Source organism: Octopus bimaculoides, chromosome 15, assembly GCF_046866305.1.
Source record: "Octopus bimaculoides isolate indiv1 chromosome 15, ASM4686630v1, whole genome shotgun sequence".
NCBI lineage: Eukaryota > Metazoa > Mollusca > Cephalopoda > Octopoda > Octopodidae > Octopus > Octopus bimaculoides.
Genome location: NC_142942.1, coordinates 1,613,167 through 1,625,000, shown reverse-complemented (window position 1 = coordinate 1,625,000; position 11,834 = coordinate 1,613,167). Strand labels below are relative to the sequence as shown.

Below are 11,834 nucleotides of genomic sequence, written 5' to 3'. Positions count from 1 at the left end.
GTTCCTCATTAATATAGCGGGCATCAGAATTTAACGTGTAGAGAAATTGGTAAGATACGAACACAGTAACCACCGAAAGCATAAAATCTTATATTTCAAACAGCGCTGCATCGCGCTTTCTTAAATATCTAATCGTGAGAAAGAATAATGATGACATCTGAATGACAATATATATATATATATATATATATATATATATATATATATATATATATATATATATATATATATATATATATATATATATTTATATATATATATAATTGTTAAAGGGGACAACAAACGTTAAGACAAGACAGACATTTCAAGTCAAATACGCTGTTATTATTATTGGAAAAATTAAGTCTTACAGCTGTTTCTGAGATACCCCAGAGTATGGGATATTCCGTCATCGGAGACAAATATGGAGAATGAGAAGGGTATAGATTAATGAAATGACGACATAGAGGACAAGAGAAAAGGAATAAGGAGATGAAGAAAAAGAAGAAAGAGAAGAAAAAGAAGCATACAAGTCACGGTTCCACTTTCCGATCGTGTAGATGTTAGTTCATAAGTCCTTAGGTGCAATCCTGTGTAAATCCATGTAGGTTAAAGTTTTAATGGCGTAATTATCAAGAAATAGATGGGAAAGTATCGACGTTCCGTAAGAGAATGGTAGTGGAGGTGGATATTAAAGGATAAAGAGAATAAACAAATAGATAGAGAGGTAGAGAGAGCGAGGGAGATAAGCAAGAATTGGTATCAAGGATAAAATAAGGTATATAAGAATATAGGGCACAAAGATATAGTGTACAAAATAACCTAGAATATAAATAAATAAATGATTATACAAGGGTAAATAAGGAGAGAGGAGGAGGAGGTAAAGGAAGATAACGTAAAAACATGAAGTAAAATGAAAGGGATTCAAGGAGTATAGTAGGTGCTAGTGGTATCCTTCTAGCCTGTAGTGGTTGTAGAGGATATCTAGTAGTAATTACTTCACCCTCCAAGCAAAGCATTAACATACACACCTTCTGATCGTTAACACATACCCTTATATATCTCTTCAATCAGCCTTACCTTAGAACTTTATAAGATAAATGTTAATTCTTCAATTTATTTTAAAATCTTAACTTTAAAAATCCCCTAACATTCAAGTTCGAATCTTATTCCTAAATAGTTTAACATTCAACTGGTTCCTCCTATCACGTCTACCTACATACTCATACCCCCATAGCTAAAAATATTTCTACAGCCACTGACCCTAGCCATAAAACGGACACAAGCACTTACTACTAGAGTTCTTCCTCAACCTCTACTGACTGGGCACCTACTATTCTCTTTGAATCCCTTCCCTTTTACTGTATTTTGCTTTTTTACGTATAACTTCCTCTACATTTAATTCAGCAGATAAAATTTCTGGTTCTGTAGTTCATATATGCATTTGCGAAAATCTGTCCATTTTTTGTTCTGATGGATCTACCAGTATGCATGTATAGATATGTTCCACATCTGTCATCATTACACTTGGATACTGCGAATGTTTTTATGTGTTTATACACGTACAAACGCACGCACATGTAAAGTTGGATATAGTGTTTCGCTTCGATATATATGTATATATGTATATACATATGTATATGTATATATCTATATATATGTATATGTTTGTGTATATATGTATATATATAGAGAGAGGGACAGAGAGAGAGAGAACTGTGGTCATGCTGGAGCACCGCCTTTAGTCGAGTAAATCGACCCCAGGACTTATTCTTTGGAAGCCTAGTACTTATTCTATCGGTCTCTTTCCCGAGGCTATAGTAGAAGACACTTGCCCAAGGTGCCACGCAGTGGGACTGAACCCAGAACCATGTGGTTGGTAAGCAAGCTACTTACCACACAGCCACTCCCGCGCCTATATATATATATATATATATATATATATATATATATATATATATATATATATATATATATATATATATATATATATATATATATATATATATATATATATATATATATATATATATATATATATATATATATATATATATATATATATATATATATATATATATATATATATATATATATATATATATATACATATACATATATATACTAAAATTCAAACGATACAGAGAAGATTAGCATGGCCCCTGCACAAGGACGACACAGAAGTTCGTGAATCGTTCCATATTGGCCACAGTCTAAAGATTGAAACATGTAAAAGATAATATGTGTGTGTGTGTGTGTGTGAGCGTGTGTGTGACCGGCCAGTGCAATTTAAATAGTTAAATTATGTGACAAATTACTCGTATGTAGAACTCTGTATCTCCGACTTTTGTGGTTCAATTGCATTATTTATTATGAAATCCATGCTTGTGCGTTATTGTGAGTCAAAAAAATAAAATAATCATATATTTTGTATAAAACATTTGCCTACGGATATTTCACTAATATATATTTATTCTTAGTTACATAATTCAAATTACATAATCAAGATCTATTGTCAATTCGTCAGAAAAGTGTAACTTTATTTATAACATTGGATTTAAAAGACGACAGAATTCCACATCTGCTAGCAACTGCTCAGACAGACAAGCAGACATGCAGTCGAGTTGAATGGGAGAATCAGAGAAAATGGAATATTATCTAGTAGCTTACTTTGCAAGATGTGAGCCAAGAATTTTTATCTGGGAAATGTTTAATACTTTCTCAATCTGTGTGTGAAGAATGGCGTACCCTTCCTGAATCATCATGATAAACACTTGTAGATTATCGAGGGTAGGGATCTTTTAGCTATATGTTGTTTAACTGCACTTGGTTGATAGAGTTCAAAGTGTTTTATGTTTTCAAAAATACTCATATACGTAAAATTCTCGCCTTTCACTCTTTACATCAGAAATATATATGAAATACTTCAAACATTTTTAATGAGAATTGAGTAATATTTATCTCACTAAACACTGGTGTAGTGCGTGTCATTGACACCTTTATTATTAGGTAACATTTGGCTGGTGAAGTGGCAGAATCGTTAACACGCCGGGTCAAATGCTTAACGGTATTTCGTCTGTCTTTATGTTCTCAGTTCAAATGTTGCCAAGGTCGAATTCGCGTTTAGAGGTTTGATAAAATAAGTACTAGTCGAGCACTGGAGTCGATGTAATTGAGTTACCCCCTCCTCCGAAATTGCAAGCCAAATTTCGAAACCACTTTTAGGTAGCTGTTTCTGTGTGTGTGTGTGAGTGTGTGTGTGTGTGTGTGTGTGTGTGTGAATTCATTACAATTCGTGTGTGTTTGAATTTATTACATAGCAATTCATTCTTTAAAAATAAAAAAAAACAACGTATCAGTTATTTTAGAGTAGTTGTATACAACTTAAAAACGGTTTCGTGAAATACACATTCGATGTCCTTTCCACGACAGCCCGATCTATGCTTAAAACATGCTAGCACCAGAAGGAATTGTAAACAACAGATCTCCTAAATTAACATTTAAAAATATCCTATGTCTCTTATGTGTATTCACAAGTCTAATGCATATTTTCTCCAGCTTGCACGGAACGCAGCATTTCTGTTCGTTTTATTGATCACGTTTTCTTGCATTTCTTCGCCTTTTCAGTAAGCCCTTGGGCCACACCTGCTCTATAGCTTTTACTAGGCAGCTGTGTGCATTTATTTTACTAATATGCCTTAATGTTCAACATTATTGGGTAATATTTAATTAAAGCAAGAATGTACACCGTTCTAATGACTAATTTTATTAGCGGAAAATTTCCAGTGCACTGAATAGTTGAAAACGATTGCAGTTTTATTTCGAAATGCATTAATGACGCATTGCATACAGAGAGCAGTCGAAGATTCTTGGCATATGTTTGCAAAATGATCCTCCGAGACAAGCACCTGTTTTATAATTGCAGGCTATGAAGGATTATATTTCTGATACGCTAAAGTTTGGAGGAGCTTATGCACAATCATTTAACACACACATACACACACACCTATACATGTTATATATCTTATTATATATATATTATATAAAATTATATATATATATATGCTATATATATATATATATATATATATATATATATATATATATATATATACACACACACACACACACACACACACACACACACACACATATATATATATATATATATATATATATATAAATGCTATATATATTCACACATATACATATGTATACACACACGCACACACATATATACACACACACCCAGAACCACTCTAGTAGCCTAGGAGTGAAATTTAGGTTTCTTTTCCCAGCTGGTTTGCAGACTATAGCAACACCAATAATACATTTTTATTATCCTGTGAATGGGCCTTTCTTTTCTTATTTCAGATTTTTCAGTTTCTTTTTTTCTTTTTTGTGAACCAAGTTAATAGCTTTTGAATGTAAATAGCCCATCTAATTTTTTTTTTTTTTTTTGTCAGGAAATGAAGCGTAATGATATATATTAAGCATACATTGAGTATATAATTAGCAGAAAAACAATAATGAATTATTTAGCCACATGAGCGCCATCTCGATAAATAATTTATCTGTCAATTTCTTTATAGCAGCAGATTGAACTGCTTCTGCTGCAGCTTTGATGTTCACCCATAAGACATATTTCGACGTAAATTGGCGTCCATCGGCATAAACATCTTGGACCGATTATTTTCGATAGGGTTGACAGATGGAGATGCTGGCAGCCATACCATCAGCTTTTCACCTTGTATGCCGTAAGAACCATGTAACGTTTGAGTGGCCCTGGCAGAGTGAAAGGGAGCGTTGTCATGCATGAATACGACATTCCTTGGAAGTGACAGTGGTATGTCATCTAACCAAGGATCCAAACTTCCTCCAGGAGATTGCTGTAGGTGGCTGCGGTCATTTTAACCCCTTCAGACACACTGACTGTGCCAACATTTCTGTTCCCGATGACACCAGCCCGAAACATGTCTCCTCCACCCTGTTGTTGAGGTCGTTTATATATATTCAAAATGTAACCACCTGTAAATTGTTGGCGGTTTTTATCCCCTGGCTTCCTTTTCTCTTGGACTTTCTTTTATCTCGTCTTTCTAAAAAAGAGCTTTGCGCGAAAGGTAAAACCACCTTTCTTTCCTTCCGTGAGTGTCTGCTAATACTTTGCATGCGTTACGCGTTTATTTTTTTTTCTTGTTTATTCTTGGTTTTTTTTTTTTTGGTGGAGGGGGATTTACTATATATATATACACGCACACATGCACACACACACACACACAAACTCACACACACGCGCACGAACACACAGGCATACACACACACACACACACACACACACACACACACATATATATATATATATGTGTGTGTGTGTGTGTGTGTGTGTGTGTGTGTGTGTGTGTGTGTCTGTGTGTGTGTGTGTGTGTGTGTGTGTGTGTGTATACAGATTCGGTGTGTGTTGCGTGCCATTGCTTGATAAATGAAAAGAATATATAAGCAAACAGCATGAGGCATACTGAATGTAAAAACAAACGTGAGACCAACAGAAAGTCCATAATCCTTCATGAGTTATCGACTAATGGTACTTTACCGTTTCGCACCTTTAACGATAAGACTGAATGCTTCCCAATAGGCGGTGCCCGCAAAAGTAGTTTTCTGTTGTAGAATTATGGACAAGACTAAAGGAAACTAAACAAAACAAGCAAAATGAACATACGTATAAATATGCGCGTACTTGTTTATAGATGTTTGTGTATTTGAGTGTATGTGTATAACCCTTTAAATAGAGAAATTGTCATGTTCTGACATACTATATAATTCCTTGAATGCAATAATATTTATTAAATAGTTAATTATATAGTGTGCGTAATATACACCTGCTATATAATACAGTGAATTAATTCGGCAATTAATAAATGAAATTATATAAGGTATAACCTGTAATTAATTTCTGAAGGAATATTCCCCTACTAAAGACGATGCCGAGGTTTTAAGGGTGTTTTTCCAAAAATTTTAGATACGAACTTCCAGTGCCATCAGAATCAGGTATTCCTATTTTAAGACCCTTATCAATCTGTACTTTGACATAACATTGTTGACAAAGATTTATTCATGAATCGAAAGAGAACTTCCGAAAAGTAGGATATATGTTGTTCTTTATTCATGGATATAATTGAAAAGCATGTGAGACTCCTATTTTTATTTCCTTTCTTGGCTTGAGTCATAGGACAATGCCTACACAAAACCTTTGCATTCATGTGTTTTGGGGGATTTGTTGGAAATATGTAAACAAAACAACACCAGTTGTCATATATACATAAACACATTTAACGGTCATTCTAAAAGCTCTTTTGTCTTAATAACGGTCATTTACATAGCATATTTTGATTGCCTCGATAACTGAAGAGATGCCAAAGGAGCTTTCCGCCCCGACATCCGCAACCGAGTATTTGTCACGTATTACATTACAGATAAATTCCACATTTATTCCTCTTTTGTTGTCATACCATTACTATTAATATATAAATATATATATATATATATATATATATATGTGTGTGTGTGTGTGTGTGTGTGTGTGTGTGTGTGTGTGTGTGAGAGAGAGAGAGAGAGAAAGTTGGTGTGTGAAAGCACGTGGTTGGATGTATAAAAGATAATAATAGTGAAAAAACTACAGAAGGCTTGTGTTACATGGTTGAAAAGACAACACGAAACCGGTTATTTCTCCAAATACACTGTTTATATACCCCCCAAAAATTTATAACATTTTTCTGACATAATTTAAATATATACTTTAACCATGTAACACAAGCCTTCTGTAGTTTTTTCACTCTTATTATCTTTTATATATATATATATATTACAAATAAAAGGGTAAAGGAATATTAATTAATAATTAATAATTTTTACCAATACCGTTGAAGGACTTACTTAAAAGTTCTTATAAATTTATAAACATAGTTAGGGGATCAGCAACAGTTGCTTCACCACATACCGAAGTTAAGAAATAGCAGCTAAAGTGCTAAAGCTCCAACAGATAGCAATACTTGTAACTCACAAAGGCAAAGCAAGAAGAAAAAACAACGAAACTAACAAGTCTTAGTTAATCATAGACGCGTTTCTGGATTAGAATGGTAAAAACCTTCATTTCCGTCATCAGTTTGCAGGTCTGAAGATGCAGGCAATTATCCATATTACCAGCACCTCCTAACCTGCACTTTAGCTGCTATTTCTGAACTTCGGTATGTGATGAAGCAACTGTTGCTGATCCCTTCACTATGCATATATATATATATATATATATATATATATATATATATATATATATATATATATACGACAGACTTTCCTCTACCAGATGATTCCCTCCCAAGGTACTGGACGGCCCGGGGCTTTTGCAGAAATCACCCGATATACATATTCTTTTACTCTTTTACTTGTTTCAGTCATTTGACTGTGGCCATGCTGCTGCACCGCCTTTAGTCGAGCAAATCGACCCCAGGACTTATTCTTTGAAAGCCTAGTACTTATTCTATCGGTATGTTTTGCCGAATCGCTAGTTACGGGGGCCTAAACACACCAGCATCAAGCGATGTTGGGGGAAAACATACGCACACGCACACACACACACACATATATATATATATATATATTAAATTGATATTAATTAATATCCAATTTTTTAACCCATTGTTTAATTTAATTAACCATAACCTAATTCTCAGAGTTACTATATCCAATGTGGAACATTTTTTCTTCGGAGATATTTACGGATTTAGCGCGCAAAAACGAGGACTTTTGAATTTTGCCGTACAAGGTATAATTTTTAGAACCGTATACACGTGCTTTCCTTGTGGAGTACAACTTAGTATTCGATTCTCTAAATTAAATCTATCCAACGTTCTGTACTGATGTGAAAAAGATATTTTCAGTAAGAAAATGTTAATTTCGAAACATATGTTTGCAGATAATTGTATTTTTTTGTGTAATTTCCACTGGTCTTGCCCGCTTTACATCTCTGTTGCTTCGCTGAATTCCCTTTGAGAATTATTCAGTCTTAAGAGACACATGACATGTGATCTTCTTCTAGCGCATGACCAGTCCACCTACTGGCCTCCTGTATATATACTCGTATATATCTTTATATAAATATATACATATACATATATACGACAGGCTTCTTTCAGTTTCCGTCCACCAAATCCACTCAAAAGGCTTTGGTCGGCCCAAGGCTATAGTAGAAGACACTTGCCCAAGGTGCCAAGCAGTGAGACTAAACCCGGAACCATGTGGTTGGTAAGTACGCTACTTACCACACAGCCATTCCTGCGCCATAATATATGAAATACATATATTTCAATATACATATCATTTACATGCAATACTCACAGGTGTATGGATATGCCTCATGGTTATGTATGAATTTAAGTTTCGCTTACTATGCCATATTGGCATAGTCTTAATAGACTTCGATACACAACTTTGAAGTCGTAGTCACTACATAAAATACTTTTGGATCTCCTGTAGTTATTCAGTCATCTCATTAGTAAATGTACACAATGCACACGCCTAGAAGCATCCACATATATGTACATACATATAGGTGTATTTGTAAGTATGTAAGGGAGAAAATAAGAGATAGACAGACAGACAGACATAGACAGAGAGCGACGGAGAAACAGCGAGACAGAGGCAGAGGGTGAAAGAATGATTGTTCTTAGTTCTACTTACCAATGGAGAAAATTCCAATTTCTAGTTCAGAAAAATTACTGATATAGTGAAATTTAGACAACACAAGGGTAGTCTGATGTGTACATAATTATGCGTGTATTTATGCTTAAATACACGCATATATAAAATCGTTCATGCATAAACATAACTACGAGGTGGTGTCAAAAAGTACCCGGACAAGTTATGTTTAATAAAAAATAACTTATTTACCTTAGTTTAACATCATCTACTTCGAAATAGTCACCTTGCGCAGCAGTATACCGGTTCCAGCATTCCTGCCACGTTTGGAATCCGGTCTGAAAGTTGTTTACCGTAAGCGAGTCGAGGACCGTCTGCAATTCGCTCTGGATCTCGACAACGGTGTTAAAATAGCGACACTTAAGCTTCATTTTCATCTTGGAGAAGCGATGGAAGTTCTTAGGCACTAAATCTGGCGAATAGAGCGGGTGAAGAAGCTACACTACGTTGTTTTTGGAGAGAAACTCAGGAGTGAGGGATTGTGGCCGACAGGGTGCATTGTTGTCGTGAAGAATTCAGTTCTTCGCGCACCACAGATCCGGTCACTTTCCCTCAAACGCTACAAGAGCTCGCAGTAGAATTCTCGATTGAAGATCTGTCTCCGGGGGGTGAAATTTTGAATACCATGGATGTCGTAAAAATGCTCTTGATTGAGCTGCGGCTCTATCGTGTCTTCTGTCGTGGAGATGAAGGGCTCTTCCATTGTGATGACTACTGTTTCTTTTCAGGGTCGTACCTGTAGACCTAGCACTCGTTACCGGTGATGATCCTCAACATGAAAGATGAGTCGTCAGCGGTACGCTGGCGGAGATCTCGACAGACTTTGACGCGATGTTCTTTCTGCGTAGTGGTCAGCAGGTGGGGACAAATTTTGCAGAGACACGCCGCACGCCCAATTCAGACTTTAGGATTGCCTGAATGAACTCATACGACAGACCATCAACATCAGCAATGTCGTTGATCGTACTCCAACGATCCTCATGCGCAAGCCGATGAATTTTTTTCACATTTGCGAGGGTGAGGCTCGTGGCACGTCTTCCAGATCGCTCGTCTTCCAAAGACGTTCTTCCGCTTTTGAAACGCCCGTGCTACTCGGAACATTGCGTACGGCCCACTGCCTCGTCGCCGTAAGCTTGCCGAAGCATGCTCAATGTCTCTGTACTAGACTTTCCAAGTTTAACGCAAAATTTCATGTTGGCTCTTCGTTTCAACTTCCGGTCCATTGCAGACTACGGCATACACGTGATCACCAAAAGACGAAGCTAACAACTTGCGAAGCAAACATAGCAATGTCACGCAACACGCTGCCTCATGTAGGTCACTGCTCGCTCTCATCACTGCGAACGTAACCGTCTGCATCTTTTGCCACGTTACATAACTAGACCAGGAACTTTTTGATACGACCTTCTATGTGCACTCGTTTTATATATGCAGACGATAATATGATTTTATATAAAATTATATTGTAAATATCAAATTTCTTGAATTTTTTAATTCTTCGGTCATACTTTTGTGGGCTTCATGCTGCAATCTTTTGACAATAATTTTTCTGTTGTTTTCTTTATTAAACCTAACTTTCGAAAGTGGGTCACAGGGCCAGTTCATACTTGCTCCCAAGTGATGTCCATATGTTTTTGTTTGTTCATTATATATAGCAGTACATATAAATGTGTATGCATGTATATGTATCCACATATATACAGAGATAGTGTTTGAATGAGTGTTTTTGCAGGCAATTTAGTTAGACATGAATTACACCAGATATGGTGAGCAAGCTTGAATCTTAGGCTTTAATCTTTTCAAGTGAATAATATAAATAGATAAGCTGGGGGTCGAATCAATCGATCTGTACAATTCAATAGATTCTTTTTTTCTTTTTTACTAAACATAAGAAACTGTGACTAGTTTTCTCTTGTATTCGCATATTTCATACTGTATCTTTAAAGTTACTTGTAACTTGACAGATGATTTCTAATTCTCGAATGTTATATTCCTAAATATTACCTACAAATTTCCTTTCTGTCTTTATACTGACTGAGCAAAGCTACAACAGTTTAAAGTGTCAAGAGCACAGTGAGTCACCAATAATCTGATATGTCATGCTTTGTAAGCCTTTGACGTTGTAATTTCTGTTGGCAAATACTATTCAGCACGAATGTTGCCTATTGACTGAAATTTTCGATCATCAAAAACGTACAATATTCACCGTCATTGGATCAGTCTTTATAATATATCACGAGGAATGGGAAGTCTATGACAAAACAGCCGTGTGTATACATCACAAACACAATTATATATAATATTCAATAGTTGCTTCAGAAAAAAAATATTTTAGATGTTGGTCTAATCGGATTCATGAACAAAATTTTTATTTGATAGTGATTTCTCGAATGCAACCATACCAACGACAAAGGTCATTAATGGGATTTCCTCTAGCAGAGGTCATCATATAATTGTTTTATATAAAGAATCGACGCTCCTAGCTTTCTTATCGACTTGGCGTTGTTTTTCTATAATAGCAACCACAAAAATAATGATTTATAAGCAAATAAAGAAAAAAAGACATTACAAATATTTTCCACACGCATATATGGTTCTACGTGTTTGTAGATGCAATTATATATAAATACACTTGCATTGGGAAATCAGGCTCTATGTAGGAAGACAGAGACTGAAACAATTCTGTGAATATAGCTACATTACCATGAACAGGAATAATGTAGTTATGAATGGCTTTACAAATCTACTACAAAAGAATATGACAAGAAATACATAAAAAAAGGGGCAGTGAAAAGATTTTTCATGTTTTCAACAGTTTGTACATTCTTCTTGATAACAAGCATGCATATATACAAACGCATATACATAGAGGAATTCATGGTAAGAAGATTCCCAGCCACGTGATTCAGGGTTGAGTCCCACTGGAGAGCACCTTGCACAAGTGATTTATACTATAGCCCTGAGCTGATCAAAGCTTTGTAAGTGGATTCGGTGTACAGAAATTGCAAGAAGCCAATCGTGTATGTACATATATATATATATATATATATATATATATATATATATATATATATATATGCGTGTGCGTGTGTGTGTATGTGTGTGTT

General features: G+C 35.3%; 1 non-coding gene across 1 annotated transcript; it reads left to right on the top strand.

Annotated features, from left to right (window-relative positions):
- Positions 1–2,082: 2,082 nt before the first annotated feature.
- LOC128249563 (U6 spliceosomal RNA) lies at positions 2,083–2,186 on the top strand. Its single transcript, XR_008265675.1, has one exon. It is a non-coding gene; the product is annotated as a U6 spliceosomal RNA (small nuclear RNA).
- Positions 2,187–11,834: the final 9,648 nt, after the last annotated feature.